The sequence below is a fragment of the Salmo trutta genome, chromosome 19, assembly GCF_901001165.1.
Source record: "Salmo trutta chromosome 19, fSalTru1.1, whole genome shotgun sequence".
NCBI lineage: Eukaryota > Metazoa > Chordata > Actinopteri > Salmoniformes > Salmonidae > Salmo > Salmo trutta.
This window is the reverse complement of record NC_042975.1, coordinates 1,292,256-1,309,140: the sequence shown is the minus strand read 5'-3', so window position 1 is coordinate 1,309,140 and position 16,885 is coordinate 1,292,256. Positions and strand designations below refer to the sequence as shown.

Genomic DNA, 16,885 nt, shown 5'->3' with positions numbered 1-16,885 from the left:
TCTACTACACCTGTTGTATTCAGCATTTCACTGTGAGGTCTACTACACCTGTTGTATTCAGCAATTCACTGTGAGGTCTACTACACCTGTTGTATTCAGCATTTCACTGTGAGGTCTACTACACCTGTTGTATTCAGCATTTCACTGTGAGGTCTACTACACCTGTTGTATTCAGCATTTCACTGTGAGGTCTACACCTGTTGTATTCAGCATTTCACTGTAAGGTCTACTACACCTGCTGTATTCAGCATTTCACTGTGAGGTCTACTACACCTGTTGTATTCAGCATTTCACTGTGAGGTCTACTACACCTGTTGTATTCAGCATTTCACTGTGAGGTCTGTCTACACCTGTTGTATTCAACATTTCACTGTGAGGTCTACACCTGTTGTATTCAGCATTTCACTGTGAGGTCTACTACACCTGTTGTATTCAGCATTTCACTGTAAGGTCTACTACACCTGTTGTAATAGGAGCATGTGACTAAATTTGATTTAATTTGATTTGAAATGGCTTTTTGCTTCAAAATATGGCGAATTATCTACCCTTTTTTCCTTTAGACTTGATTGACATGGTATTGGACCAATGTTATTTGAGATTTTTTTATTTTTAAATACCCCTGATCCTGCACACGTTACTGTGCTGCCATACTTCCTCTGTCCAGCAGGGGCCGCTCTTCTACTATATATACCGCAGATGGAAACATGCTTCGCCTTATCAACTTTTAAGAAACCTTCATTATTTATGCCCTTTAAATAAATATTATGAGTATTCATGTTATTACGGCCTATATTATTCATGTTATTATGGTCTATATTATTCATGCTATTATGGCCTATATTATTCATGTTATTATGGCCTATATTATTCATGTTATTATGGCCTATATTATTCATGTTATTATGGCCTATATTCTTCATGTTATTAGGGCCTATATTATTCATGTTATTATGGCCTATATTATTCATGTTATTATGGCCTATATTATTCATGTTATTATGGCCTATATTATTCATGTTATTATGGCCTATATTAGACTAATCTTTCACAAGTTAATAGCAGTGTGACTATCAATAACACCTGAAACAATAATTCATTTCATAAGACTTCAACCTTTGCTCCGCGTTACACAGGCAAACCTGAAGTTGTAATTCAACCTATTCTGGGATCCTAGTGTTTTTGAAAAATGTTATATATAATTTCTGAAGATCCTGTATATATGGTAACAGCAGTGACCAAGAAAGTTCACCAAAGACTCTGTATGTGTTTGACTCCAGACAGTGGTATGTGGTCCCGTGTGGCTCAGTTGGTAGAGCATGGTGTTTGCAACGCCAGGGTTGTGGGTTCGATTCCCACCGGGGACCAGTACGGGGAAAAAAATGTATGAAATGTCTGCATTCACTACTAAGTCGCTCTGGATAAGAGAGTCTGCTAAGTGACTAAAATGTAAATATAACAAGAGTGAAAAAGAAAGTCCTTCTGTATCAGTTTGTTTGAATGTTGTTACTCTCAAGCCTAGTGTGTGTATGTGTATCAATTCAAATAACTTTTATTTCCTGGGACGGAACTTCATTTATGGTCAAGACACATAGCAACACATAACAACGTAGAACATGAAACATCCTGAAGGAAGTGTTCTGTGCTCTCAGCAGCATTGAACTGTGATGACCGTTCTGCCGCAGCACCCTCTCTCTTGACCTGGGTTTGGACCCGAACCCTGTTTCGTCACAGTTGTAGACGAGGTGTGGTTTGTCTTCAAAAACCATGTTTGATGTAGACTGGCTCGTGGCATTGCTCCGTGGACCCTGGCCTGCTCCAAACGGTCTGGAATTCTAGTGTTCAGTTCAGGGTGGCGAACTCGGAAACTGGACCATCCAGTTATCGCTCAACCCACTCTTCAGATTTACAATGGTCGGTCGGCCACTTTCTTTGATGAATGCGAGAGCCAAGAGCTTGACCACAGTCCGGCTCAAAGGGACAAGCTGGCGCGACGAGCTGGCGCGACGAGCTGGCGCTACTCTTCTGGGGTGATGGCCAGGTTAGAGTGAGGGGAATTGGGATATTTCCTCTTTTTATAATCGTGGAGAGTGGTGTGTGGCATCCCTAACTCTCGGGCCACCACAGCTACTCTCCTCCCCACCGCCAGCTCCTCAAGAACAGCCTCAGCCTGCTCAGGCATTTAGCGGCGCCATTTCCTGGGCTCTTGATTACCCTTACCTGCTGTTTCCTGGGCTCTTGATTACCCTTACCGGCCATTTCCTGGGCTCTTGATTACCCTTACCAGTCATTTCCTGGGCTCTTGATTACCCTTACCAGTCATTCCCTGGGCTCTTGATTACCCTTACCTGCTGTTTCCTGGGCTCTTGATTACCCTTTCCAGCCATTTGCTGTCAAAATTAAATCTAATTAGTTTTGTTTGGTGTTTAAGCAACATGCTGTTTTCCAAGTAAATGGACTTCCAAAATTGTAATTCAGTATATTGCTGTGTGTAACAGTTTGTGTAATTTAGAGAATTCCCTTCTGCCAGTGGAGCTGTCCCCCATGTTATCACATCTCACTCCACCCATCCTACTGATGTCACGTCCTGACCAATATTTAGGTACTATTTGTATTATTATTTGGTCAGGACGTGGCAGAGGTATATTTAGTTTGTATTGTGGGGTTTTGTGTGTGGTGTAGTGGGGTGTGTTAGTTTTGGTATAGGTTCTAGGTTTGTTTTTCTATGTGTGGTTTTGGGTGCTGGACTCTCAATTGGAGGCAGGTGTTTCTAGTTGCCTCTGATTGGGAGTCCTATAAGTAGGTGTGTGTTTGTTTGGTAGGTTGTGCGTAGTTATATTTTGCACTGCTAGTCATAGCCTGCGAAACTGTCATTTGTTGTGCTTGTTTTCACGTGTTCACATTCATTTAATAAATTAAGATGATGAGCACTAACTCCTCTGCGTATTGGTCCACGTTCTCCGACGATGATTTCGCTATATCGTCTGACGACGAAGAAATCTGTGACAACCGACAGTGCTACAGAGAAAGCTTCCCAGCTTCTGACCTCATGGAGGTCAAGAGATTTTGATGGGGGGGAAACATCCTGTCTAACACTGTGGGAGGATGGGTAGCCTTATAGGTTGACTGACAGCGCGTATGTCTGCTCAGGTCAGAGCCTCCTCAGTCTCTCTCCAAAGGGGATATGCGTCGGTGCTTTATATAGTCATTTACTAGCTGATATTATTATCGTTGCTCTTGTGCTAATCATTGTCATGCTTTGTTAATTATTTAAAGTAACATTTTTCATTCATCTCTCTCTTTTGAACCACATCTCATCTCATCTCATTCCGTCTGGAAATAAAGTTTCCTCATTGGTCTATTTACTTATCAATATATATCGTTAAGCAATGATTGGTGTAAAGTTAATAACTCCTGTGCTCATGGACAATCAAGGATTTTTACGACATCAATACATAACCTGCCACCATGACACCAACATCCGCGACTGGAGACAGCCAGAGTTTAGTTGAGTTGAAGCTAACATTAGCGGCGCCGTGGAAATGCATTTTTTTTTTAACACGGTTTTGTTTATTTTACAAAGCAAATCTTAAAGCAGATATGAAATGAAACATTTTATAAACTCTTTATGATGTTTTAATTACATTTTATATGTAATAAGTTTGATAAATTAGGTGAACAATGGCATTTTTCCACACAACACTCTTCCCTCGCGAGCCATCGCTTCCCCCCAGCATTTTTAAAGAGACAAGACAGAGCTCCATTACCTACTTATGTGTAGCATGGAAGTCTCGTCGTGGATTTGGTTGGAAAGGGGATTTTGCTGATTTTGCTGGAAAGGGGAGAAATTATGCTTTGCAACGGTATTAATATTCAATATTCAATCTCTCCCTATCCCAGTCTGTTGTCCCCACATGCTTCAAGATGTCCACCATTGTTCCTGTACCCAAGAAAGCGAAGGTAACTGAACTAAATGACTATCGCCCCGTAGCACTCACTTCTGTCATTATGAAGTGCTTTGGGAGACTAGTCTATGAAAAGCCAACTGACATTTACTCCTGAGGTGCTGACTTGTTGCACCCTCGACAACCACTGTGATTATTATTATTTGACCCTGCTGGTCATCTATGAACATTTGAACATCTTGGCCATGTTCTGTTATAATCTCCACCCGGAACAGCCAGAAGAGGACTGGCCACCCCTCATAGCCTGGTTCCTCTCTAGGTTTCTTCCCCAGGTTCTGGCCTTTCTAGGGAGTTTTTCCTAGCCACAGTGCTTCTTCACCTGCATTGCTTTCTGTTTGGGGTTTTAGGCTGAGTTTCTGTACAGCACTTTGAGATATCAGCTGATGTATGAAGGGCTTTATAAATACATTTGATTTGATTTTAGTCAAGGACCAAATCACCTCTAGTGTACCTGCCACCCTAGACCCACTTCAATTTGCTTACAGCCACAATAGATCCACAGATGATGCAATCGCCATCGCACTACACAGTGCACCTGTCCCATCTGGACAAGAGGAATACCTATGTAAGAATGCTGTTCATTGACTATAGTTCAGCATTCAACACCATAGTACCCTCCAAGCTCATCATCAAGCTGGAGGCCCTGAGTCTGAACCCCTCCCTGTGCAACTGGGTCCTGGACTTTCTGACGTGTCGCCCCCAGGTGGCGAAGGTAGGAAAAAACAGCTCCACTTTGCTGATCCTCAACACCGGGGTCCCACAAGGTGCTCAGTCCCCTCCTGTACTCCCTGTTCACCCATGACTGCATGGCCATGCACGCCTCCAACTCAATTATCAAGTTTGCAGATTATACAACAATAACGAGACAGCCTACAAGGAGGAGGAGAGGGCCCTGGGAGTGTGGAGGCTGTGCTTTGGCAAAGTGGGTGGGGTTATATCCTACCTGTTTGGCCCTGTCCGGGGGTTTCATCGGATGGGGCCACAGTGTCTCCTGACCCCTCCTGTCTCAGCCTCCAGTATTTATGCTGCAGTAGTTTATGTGTCAGGGGGCTAGGGTCAGTCTGTCACATCTGGAGTATTTCTCTTGTCTTTTCCGGTGTCCTGTGTGAATTTAAATATGCTCTCTCTAATTCTCTCTTTCTCTCTTTCTTTCTCTCTCTCTCTCGGAGGACCTGAGCCCTAGGACCATGCCTCAGGACTACTTGGCTTGATGACTCCTTGCTGTCCCCAGTTCACCTGGCCGTGCTGCTGCTCCAGTTCCAACTGTTCTGCCCGCAGCTATGGAACCCTGACCTGTTCACCGGACGTGCTACCTGTCCCAGACCTGCTGTTTTCAACTCTCTAGAGACAGCAGGAGCGGTAGAGATACTCTCAATGATCGGTTATGAAAAAGCCAACTGACACTTACTCTTGTGTTACTGACTTGTTGCACCCTCGACAACTACTATGATTATTATTATTTGACCATGCTGGTCATTTATGAACATTTGAACAACTAGGCCATGTGCTGTTATAATCTCTACCCGGCACAGCCAGAAGAGGACTGGCCACCCCTCATAGCCTGGATCCTCTCTAGGTTTCTTCATAGGTTTGGCCTTTCTAGGGAGTTTTTCCTAGCCACCGTGCTTCTACACCTGCATTGCTTGCTGTTTGGGGTTTTAGGCTGGGTTTCTGTACAGCACTTTGAGATATCAGCTGATGTAAGAAGGGCTATATAAATACATTTGATTTGATTTTGATTTGATTTGGTGTCAGGAAAATAACCCAGCATCAACAAAACTAAGGAGCTGATCATGGACTTCAAGAAACAGCAGAGGGAGAACCCCCCTATCAACATTGACGGGACCGCAGTGGAGAAGGGGGAAAGTTTCAAGTTCCTCGGCGTACACATCACTAACAAACTGAAATGGTCAGACAGTGTGGTGAAGAAGGCGCAACACCTCCTCTTCAACCTCAGGAGGCTGAAGAAATTTGTCTTGGCACCTAAACACTCCCAAACTTTTACAGATGCACAATTGAGAGCATCCTGTCGGGCTGTACGGCAACCACAGGGCACTCCTGAGGGTGGTGCGGTCTGCACAACGCATCACCGGGGGCAAACTACCTGCCCTCTAGGACACCTACGGCACCCAAAGTCACAGGAAAAACAAAAAGCTCATCAAGGACAACAACAACCCGAGCCACTGCCTGTTCACACCGCTATCATCCAGAAGGCGAGGTCAGTACAGGTGCATCAGAGCATCGACAGAGAGAATCAAGGCCATCAGACTTCTATCTCAAGGCACAGTGATTGTATTAGAGGAGCCGTAATGGCAGCCAGTCACAGTGATTGTATTAGAGGAGCCGTAATGGCAGCCAGTCACAGTGATTGTAGTGGACTATAAACTACTTGTATTAGAGGAGCCGTAATGGCAGCCAGTCACAGTGATTGTAGTGGACTATAAACTACTTATATTAGAGGAGCCGTAATGGCAACCAGCAGTGATTGTAGTGGACTATAAGCTCCTTGTATTAGAGGAGCCGTAATGGCAGCCAGCAGTGATTGTAGTGGACTATAAACTACTTGTATTAGAGGAGCCGTAATGGCAGCCAGCAGTGATTGTAGTGGACTATAAGCTACTTGTATTAGAGGAGCCGTAATGGCAGCCAGTCACAGTGATTGTAGTGGACTATAAACTACTTGTATTAGATGAGCCGTAATGGCAGCCAGTCACAGTGATTGTAGTGGACTATAAGCTACTTGTAGTAGAGGAGCCGTAATGGCAGCCAGTCACAGTGATTGTAGTGGACTATAAGCTACTTATATTAGAGGAGCCGTAATGGCAGCCAGCAGTGATTGTAGTGGACTATAAACTACTTGTATTAAAGGAGCCGTAATGGCAGCCAGCAGTGATTGTAGTGGACTATAAGCTACTTGTATTAGAGGAGCCGTCATGGCAGCCAGCAGTGATTGTAGTGGACTATAAACTACTTGTATTAGAGGAGCCGTAATGGCAGCCAGCAGTGATTGTAGTGGACTATAAACTACTTGTATTAGAGGAGCCGTAATGGCAGCCAGCAGTGATTGTAGTGGACTATAAGCTCCTTGTATTAGAGGAGCCGTAATGGCAGCCAGTCACAGTGATTGTAGTGGACTATAAGCTACTTATATTAGAGGAGCCGTAATGGCAACCAGCAGTGATTGTAGTGGACCATAAGCTCCTTGTATTAGAGGAGCCGTAATGGCAGCCAGCAGTGATTGTAGTGGACTATAAACTACTTGTATTAGAGGAGCCGTAATGGCAGCCAGCAGTGATTGTAGTGGACTATAAGCTACTTGTATTAGAGGAGCCGTAATGGCAGCCAGTCACAGTGATTGTAGTGGACTATAAACTACTTGTATTAGAGGAGCCGTAATGGCAGCCAGCAGTGATTGTAGTGGACTATAAACTACTTGTATTAAAGGAGCCGTAATGGCAGCCGGTCACAGTGATTGTAGTGGACTATAAACTACTTATATTAGAGGAGCCGTAATGGCAGCCAGTCACAGTGATTGTGGTGGACTATAAGTGTCTTCTGATCCCTCCTGTCTCAGCCTCCAGTATTTATGCTGCAGTAGTTTATGTGCCGGGGGGCTAGGGTCAGTCTGTTTCATCTGGAGTATTCTCTTGTCTTATCCGGTGTCCTGTGTGAATTTAAATATGCTCTCTCTAATTCTCTCTTTCTCTCTTTCTTTCTTTCTCTCGGAGGACCTGAGCCCTAGGACCATGCCTCGGGACTACCTGGCATGATGACTCCTTGCTGTCCCCAGTCCACCTGGCCATGCTGCTGCTCCAGTTTCAACTGTTCTGCCTGCGGCTACGGAACCCTGACCTGTTCACCGGACGTGCTTGTTGCACCCTCGACAACTACAATGATTATTATTATTTGACCATGCTGGTCATTTATGAACATTTTAACATCTTGACCATGTTCTGTTATAATATCCACCCGGCACAGCCAGAAGAGGACTGGCCACCCCTCATAGCCTGGTTCCTCTCTAGGTTTCTTCCTAGGTTTTTGGCCTTTCTAGGGAGTTTTTCCTAGGGAGTTTTTCCTAGCCACCGTGCCTCTTTCACGTGCATTGCTTGCTGTTTGGGGTTTTAGGCTGGGTTTCTGTACAGCACTTTGAGATTTCAGCTGATATACGAAGGGCTATAGAAATAAATTTGATTTGATTTGATTTGATTTGATACTTATATTAGAGGAGCCATAATGGCAGCCAGCAGTGATTGTAGTGGACTATAAGCTACTTGTATTAGAGGAGCCGTAATGGCAGCCAGTCACAGTGATTGTAGTGGACTATAAGCTACTTGTATTAGAGGAGCCGTAATGGCAGCCAGCAGTGATTGTAGTGGACTATAAACTACTTGTATTAGAGGAGCCGTAATGGCAGCCAGCAGTGATTGTAGTGGACTATAAACTACTTGTAGTAGAGGAGCCGTAATGGCAGCCAGTCACAGTGATTGTAGTGGACTATAAACTACTTGTAGTAGAGGAGCCGTAATGGCAGCCAGCAGTGATTGTAGTGGACTATAAACTACTTGTATTAGAGGAGCCGTAATGGCAGCCAGCAGTGATTGTAGTGGACTATAAACTACTTGTAGTAGAGGAGCCGTAATGGCAGCCAGTCACAGTGATTGTAGTGGACTATAAACTACTTGTAGTAGAGGAGCCGTAATGGCAGCCAGCAGTGATTGTAGTGAACTATAAACTACTTGTATTAGAGGAGCCGTAATGGCAGCCAGTCACAGTGATTGTAGTGGACTATAAACTACTTGTATTAGAGGAGCCGTAATGGCAGCCAGCAGTGATTGTAGTGGACTATAAACTACTTGTGTTAGAGGAGCCGTAATGGCAGCCAGCAGTGATTGTAGTGGACTATAAGCTACTTGTATTAGAGGAGCCGTAATGGCAGCCAGCAGTGATTGTAGTGGACTATAAACTACTTATATTAGAGGAGCCGTAATGGCAGCCAGTCACAGTAATTGTAGTGGACTATAAGCTACTTGTATTAGAGGAGCCGTAATGGCAGCCAGTCACAGTGATTGTAGTGGACTATAAACTACTTGTATTAGAGGAGCCGTAATGGCAGCCAGCAGTGATTGTAGTGGACTATAAACTACTTGTATTAGAGGAGCCGTAATGGCAGCCAGTCACAGTGATTGTAGTGGACTATAAGCTCCTTGTATTAGAGGAGCCGTAATGGCAGCCAGTCACAGTGATTGTAGTGGACTATAAACTACTTATGCAGACGACACACAATTAATCTTCTCCTTTCCCCCCTTCTGACAACCAGGTGGCGAATCGCATCTCTGCATGTCTGGCAGACATATCAGTGTGGATGACGGATCACCACCTCAAGCTGAACCTCGGCAAGACGGAGCTGCTCTTCCTCCCGGGGAAGGACTGCCCGTTCCATGATCTCGCCATCACGGTTGACAACTCCCTTGTGTCCTCCTCCCAGAGTGCTAAGAACCTTGGCGTGATCCTGGACAACACCCTGTCGTTCTCCACTAACATCAAGGCGGTAACCCGATCCTGTAGGTTCATGCTCTACAACATTCGCAGAGTACGACCCTGCCTCACACAGGAAGCGGCGCAGGTCCTAATCCAGGCACTTGTCATCTCCCGTCTGGATTTCTGCAACTCGCTGTTGGCTGGGCTCCCTGCCTGTGCCATCAAACCCCTACAACTCATCCAGAACGCCGCAGCCCGTCTGGTGTTCAACCTTCCCAAGTTCTCTCACGTCACCCCGCTCCTCCGCTCTCTCCACTGGCTTCCAGTTGAAGCTCTCAATCCGCTACAAGACCATGGTGCTTGCCTACGGAGCTGTGAGGGGAACGGCACCTCCGTACCTTCAGGCTCTGATCAGGCCCTACACCCAAACAAGGGTACTGCGTTCATCCACCTCTGGCCTGCTCGCCTCCCTACCTCTGAGGAAGCACAGTTCCCGCTCAGCCCAGTCAAAACTGTTCGCCGCTCTGGCACCCCAATGGTGGAACAAGCTCCCTCACGATGCCAGGACAGCGGAGTCAATCACCACCTTCCGGAGACACCTGAAACCCCACCTCTTTAAGGAATACCTGGGATAGGATAAAGTAATCCTTCTAACCCCCCCCCCCCCTTTAAAAGATTTAGATGCACTATTGTAAAGTGGTTGTTCTACTGGATATTATAGGTGAATGCACCAATTTGTAAGTCGCTCTGGATAAGAGCGTCTGCTAAATGACTTAAATGTAATGTAAATGTATTAGAGGAGCCGTAATGGCAGCCAGCAGTGATTGTAGTGGACTATAAGCTCCTTGTATTAGAGGAGCCGTAATGGCAGCCAGCAGTGATTGTAGTGGACTATAAGCTACTTGTATTAGAGGAGCCGTAATGGCAGCCAGTCACAGTGATTGTAGTGGACTATAAGCTCCTTGTATTAGAGGAGCCGTAATGGCAGCCAGCAGTGATTGTAGTGGACTATAAGCTACTTGTATTAGAGGAGCCGTAATGGCAGCCAGTCACAGTGATTGTAGTGGACTATAAGCTCCTTGTATTAGAGGAGCCGTAATGGCAGCCAGCAGTGATTGTAGTGGACTATAAGCTCCTTGTATTAGAGGAGCCGTAATGGCAGCCAGTCACAGTGATTGTAGTGGACTATAAGCTATTTATATTAGAGGAGCCGTAATGGCAGTCAGTCACAGTGATTGTAGTGGACTATAAACTACTTGTATTAGAGGAGCCGTAATGGCAGCCAGTCACAGTGATTGTAGTGGACTATAAGCTACTTATATTAGAGGAGCCATAATGGCAGCCAGCAGTGATTGTAGTGGACTATAAGCTCCTTGTATTAGAGGAGCCGTAATGGCAGCCAGCAGTAATTGTAGTGGACTATAAACTACTTGTATTAGAGGAGCCGTAATGGCAGCCAGCAGTGATTGTAGTGGACTATAAACTACTTGTATTAGAGGAGCCGTAATGGCAGCCAGTCACAGTGATTGTAGTGGACTATAAACTACTTATATTAGAGGAGCCGTAATGGCAGCCAGCAGTGATTGTAGTGGACTATAAGCTACTTGTATTAGAGGAGCCGTAATGGCAGCCAGCAGTGATTGTAGTGGACTATAAGCTACTTGTATTAGAGGAGCCGTAATGGCAGCCAGTCACAGTGATTGTAATGGACTATAAACTACTTATATTAGAGGAGCCGTAATGGCAGCCAGTCACAGTGATTGTAGTGGACTATAAGCTACTTATATTAGAGGAGCCATAATGGCAGCCAGCAGTGATTGTAGTGGACTATAAGCTCCTTGTATTAGAGGAGCCGTAATGGCAGCCAGCAGTGATTGTAGTGGACTATAAGCTACTTGTATTAGAGGAGCCGTAATGGCAGCCAGTCACAGTGATTGTAGTGGACTATAAGCTCATTGTATTAGAGGAGCCGTAATGGCAGCCAGCAGTGATTGTAGTGGACTATAAGCTACTTGTATTAGAGGAGCCGTAATGGCAGCCAGCAGTGATTGTAGTGGACTATAAGCTCCTTGTATTAGAGGAGCCGTAATGGCAGCCAGTCACAGTGATTGTAGTGGACTATAAGCTATTTATATTAGAGGAGCCGTAATGGCAGCCAGTCACAGTGATTGTAGTGGACTATAAACTACTTGTATTAGAGGAGCCGTAATGGCAGCCAGTCACAGTGATTGTAGTGGACTATAAGCTACTTATATTAGAGGAGCCATAATGGCAGCCAGCAGTGATTGTAGTGGACTATAAGCTCCTTGTATTAGAGGAGCCGTAATGGCAGCCAGCAGTGATTGTAGTGGACTATAAACTACTTGTATTAGAGGAGCCGTAATGGCAGCCAGCAGTGATTGTAGTGGACTATAAACTACTTGTATTAGAGGAGCCGTAATGGCAGCCGGTCACAGTGATTGTAGTGGACTATAAACTACTTATATTAGAGGAGCCGTAATGGCAGCCAGCAGTGATTGTAGTGGACTATAAGCTACTTGTATTAGAGGAGCCGTAATGGCAGCCAGCAGTGATTGTAGTGGACTATAATCTACTTGTATTAGAGGAGCCGTAATGGCAGCCAGTCACAGTGATTGTAATGGACTATAAACTACTTATATTAGAGGAGCCGTAATGGCAGCCAGTCACAGTGATTGTAGTGGACTATAAGCTACTTATATTAGAGGAGCCATAATGGCAGCCAGCAGTGATTGTAGTGGACTATAAGCTCCTTGTATTAGAGGAGCCGTAATGGCAGCCGGCAGTGATTGTAGTGGACTATAAGCTACTTGTATTAGAGGAGCCGTAATGGCAGCCAGTCACAGTGATTGTAGTGGACTATAAGCTCCTTGTATTAGAGGAGCCGTAATGGCAGCCAGCAGTGATTGTAGTGGACTATAAGCTACTTGTATTAGAGGAGCCGTAATGGCAGCCAGCAGTGATTGTAGTGGACTATAAGCTCCTTGTATTAGAGGAGCCGTAATGGCAGCCAGTCACAGTGATTGTAGTGGACTATAAGCTATTTATATTAGAGGAGCCGTAATGGCAGCCAGTCACAGTGATTGTAGTGGACTATAAACTACTTGTATTAGAGGAGCCGTAATGGCAGCCAGTCACAGTGATTGTAGTGGACTATAAGCTACTTATATTAGAGGAGCCATAATGGCAGCCAGCAGTGATTGTAGTGGACTATAAGCTCCTTGTATTAGAGGAGCCGTAATGGCAGCCAGCAGTGATTGTAGTGGACTATAAACTACTTGTATTAGAGGAGCCGTAATGGCAGCCAGCAGTGATTGTAGTGGACTATAAACTACTTGTATTAGAGGAGCCGTAATGGCAGCCGGTCACAGTGATTGTAGTGGACTATAAACTACTTATATTAGAGGAGCCGTAATGGCAGCCAGCAGTGATTGTAGTGGACTATAAGCTACTTGTATTAGAGGAGCCGTAATGGCAGCCAGCAGTGATTGTAGTGGACTATAAGCTACTTGTATTAGAGGAGCCGTAATGGCAGCCAGTCACATTGATTGTAATGGACTATAAACTACTTATATTAGAGGAGCCGTAATGGCAGCCAGTCACAGTGATTGTAGTGGACTATAAGCTACTTATATTAGAGGAGCCATAATGGCAGCCAGCAGTGATTGTAGTGGACTATAAGCTCCTTGTATTAGAGGAGCCGTAATGGCAGCCAGCAGTGATTGTAGTGGACTATAAGCTACTTGTATTAGAGGAGCCGTAATGGCAGCCAGTCACAGTGATTGTAGTGGACTATAAGCTCCTTGTATTAGAGGAGCCGTAATGGCAGCCAGCAGTGATTGTAGTGGACTATAAGCTACTTGTATTAGAGGAGCCGTAATGGCAGCCAGCAGTGATTGTTGTGGACTATAAGCTCCTTGTATTAGAGGAGCCGTAATGGCAGCCAGCAGTGATTGTAGTGGACTATAAGCTCCTTGTATTAGAGGAGCCGTAATGGCAGCCAGTCACAGTGATTGTAGTGGACTATAAGCTATTTATATTAGAGGAGCCGTAATGGCAGCCAGTCACAGTGATTGTAGTGGACTATAAACTACTTGTATTAGAGGAGCCGTAATGGCAGCCAGTCACAGTGATTGTAGTGGACTATAAGCTACTTATATTAGAGGAGCCGTAATGGCAGCCAGCAGTGATTGTAGTGGACTATAAACTACTTGTATTAGAGGAGCCGTAATGGCAGCCAGTCACAGTGATTGAATTGGACTATAAGCTACTTATGTTAGAGGAGCTGTAATGGCAGCCAGCAGTGATTGTAGTGGACTATAAGCTACTTGTATTAGATGAGCCGTAATGGCAGCCAGTCACAGTGATTGTAGTGGACTATAAGCTACTTATATTAGAGGAGCCATAATGGCAGCCAGCAGTGATTGTAGTGGACTATAAGCTCCTTGTATTAGAGGAGCCGTAATGGAAGCCAGCAGTGATTGTAGTGGACTATAAACTACTTGTATTAGAGGAGCCGTAATGGCAGCCAGCAGTGATTGTAGTGGACTATAAACTACTTGTATTAGAGGAGCCGTAATGGCAGCCAGTCACAGTGATTGTAGTGGACTATAAACTACTTATATTAGAGGAGCCGTAATGGCAGCCAGTCACAGTGATTGTAGTGGACTATAAACTACTTGTATTAGAGGAGCCGTAATGGCAGCCAGCAGTGATTGTAGTGGACTATAAACTACTTGTATTAGAGGAGCCGTAATGGCAGCCAGTCACAGTGATTGTAGTGGACTATAAGCTCCTTGTATTAGAGGAGCCGTAATGGCAGCCAGTCACAGTGATTGTAGTGGACTATAAACTACTTATGCAGACGACACACAATTAATCTTCTCCTTTCCCCCCTTCTGACAACCAGGTGGCGAATCGCATCTCTGCATGTCTGGCAGACATATCAGTGTGGATGACGGATCACCACCTCAAGCTGAACCTCGGCAAGACGGAGCTGCTCTTCCTCCCGGGGAAGGACTGCCCGTTCCATGATCTCGCCATCACGGTTGACAACTCCCTTGTGTCCTCCTCCCAGAGTGCTAAGAACCTTGGCGTGATCCTGGACAACACCCTGTCGTTCTCCACTAACATCAAGGCGGTAACCCGATCCTGTAGGTTCATGCTCTACAACATTCGCAGAGTACGACCCTGCCTCACACAGGAAGCGGCGCAGGTCCTAATCCAGGCACTTGTCATCTCCCGTCTGGATTTCTGCAACTCGCTGTTGGCTGGGCTCCCTGCCTGTGCCATCAAACCCCTACAACTCATCCAGAACGCCGCAGCCCGTCTGGTGTTCAACCTTCCCAAGTTCTCTCACGTCACCCCGCTCCTCCGCTCTCTCCACTGGCTTCCAGTTGAAGCTCTCAATCCGCTACAAGACCATGGTGCTTGCCTACGGAGCTGTGAGGGGAACGGCACCTCCGTACCTTCAGGCTCTGATCAGGCCCTACACCCAAACAAGGGCACTGCGTTCATCCACCTCTGGCCTGCTCGCCTCCCTACCTCTGAGGAAGCACAGTTCCCGCTCAGCCCAGTCAAAACTGTTCGCCGCTCTGGCACCCCAATGGTGGAACAAGCTCCCTCACGATGCCAGGACAGCGGAGTCAATCACCACCTTCCGGAGACACCTGAAACCCCACCTCTTTAAGGAATACCTGGGATAGGATAAAGTAATCCTTCTAACCCCCCCCCCCCCTTTAAAAGATTTAGATGCACTATTGTAAAGTGGTTGTTCTACTGGATATTATAGGTGAATGCACCAATTTGTAAGTCGCTCTGGATAAGAGCGTCTGCTAAATGACTTAAATGTAATGTAAATGTATTAGAGGAGCCGTAATGGCAGCCAGCAGTGATTGTAGTGGACTATAAGCTCCTTGTATTAGAGGAGCCGTAATGGCAGCCAGCAGTGATTGTAGTGGACTATAAGCTACTTGTATTAGAGGAGCCGTAATGGCAGCCAGTCACAGTGATTGTAGTGGACTATAAGCTCCTTGTATTAGAGGAGCCGTAATGGCAGCCAGCAGTGATTGTAGTGGACTATAAGCTACTTGTATTAGAGGAGCCGTAATGGCAGCCAGTCACAGTGATTGTAGTGGACTATAAGCTCCTTGTATTAGAGGAGCCGTAATGGCAGCCAGTCACAGTGATTGTAGTGGACTATAAGCTATTTATATTAGAGGAGCCGTAATGGCAGCCAGTCACAGTGATTGTAGTGGACTATAAACTACTTGTATTAGAGGAGCCGTAATGGCAGCCAGTCACAGTGATTGTAGTGGACTATAAGCTGCTTATATTAGAGGAGCCGTAATGGCAGCCAGCAGTGATTGTAGTGGACTATAAACTACTTGTATTAGAGGAGCCGTAATGGCAGCCAGTCACAGTGATTGTAGTGGACTATAAACTACTTATATTAGAGGAGCCGTAATGGCAGCCAGTCACAGTGATTGTAGTGGACTATAAGCTACTTATATTAGAGGAGCCATAATGGCAGCCAGCAGTGATTGTAGTGGACTATAAGCTCCTTGTATTAGAGGAGCCGTAATGGCAGCCAGCAGTGATTGTAGTGGACTATAAACTACTTGTATTAGAGGAGCCGTAATGGCAGCCAGCAGTGATTGTAGTGGACTATAAGCTACTTGTATTAGAGGAGCCGTAATGGCAGCCAGCAGTGATTGTAGTGGACTATAAACTACTTGTATTAGAGGAGCCGTAATGGCAGCCAGTCACAGTGATTGTAGTGGACTATAAGCTACTTGTATTAGAGGAGCCGTAATGGCAGCCAGCAGTGATTGTAGTGGACTATAAGCTACTTGTATTAGAGGAGCCGTAATGGCAGCCAGTCACAGTGATTGTAGTGGACCATAAGCTCCTTGTATTAGAGGAGCCGTAATGGCAGCCAGCAGTGATTGTAGTGGACTATAAACTACTTGTATTAGAGGAGCCGTAATGGCAGCCAGCAGTGATTGTAGTGGACTATAAGCTACTTGTATTAGAGGAGCCGTAATGGCAGCCAGCAGTGATTGTAGTGGACTATAAACTACTTATATTAGAGGAGCCGTAATGGCAGCCAGTCACAGTAATTGTAGTGGACTATAAGCTACTTGTATTAGAGGAGCCGTAATGGCAGCCAGTCACAGTGATTGTAGTGGACTATAAGCTCCTTGTATTAGAGGAGCCGTAATGGCAGCCAGTCACAGTGATTGTAGTGGACTATAAGCTACTTGTATTAGAGGAGCCGTAATGGCAGCCAGTCACAGTGATTGTAGTGGACTATAAACTACTTGTAGTAGAGGAGCCGTAATGGCAGCCAGTCACAGTGATTGTAGTGGACTATACGCTCCTTGTATTAGAGGAGCCGTAATGGCAGCCAGCAGTGATTGTAGTGG

General features: G+C 45.4%; 1 non-coding gene across 1 annotated transcript; it reads left to right on the top strand.

Annotated features, from left to right (window-relative positions):
* Positions 1-1,290: 1,290 nt before the first annotated feature.
* Positions 1,291-1,364, top strand: trnaa-ugc (transfer RNA alanine (anticodon UGC)). The gene has a single exon. It is a non-coding gene; the product is annotated as a tRNA-Ala (tRNA).
* The last annotated feature ends 15,521 nt before the right edge of the window (positions 1,365-16,885 follow it).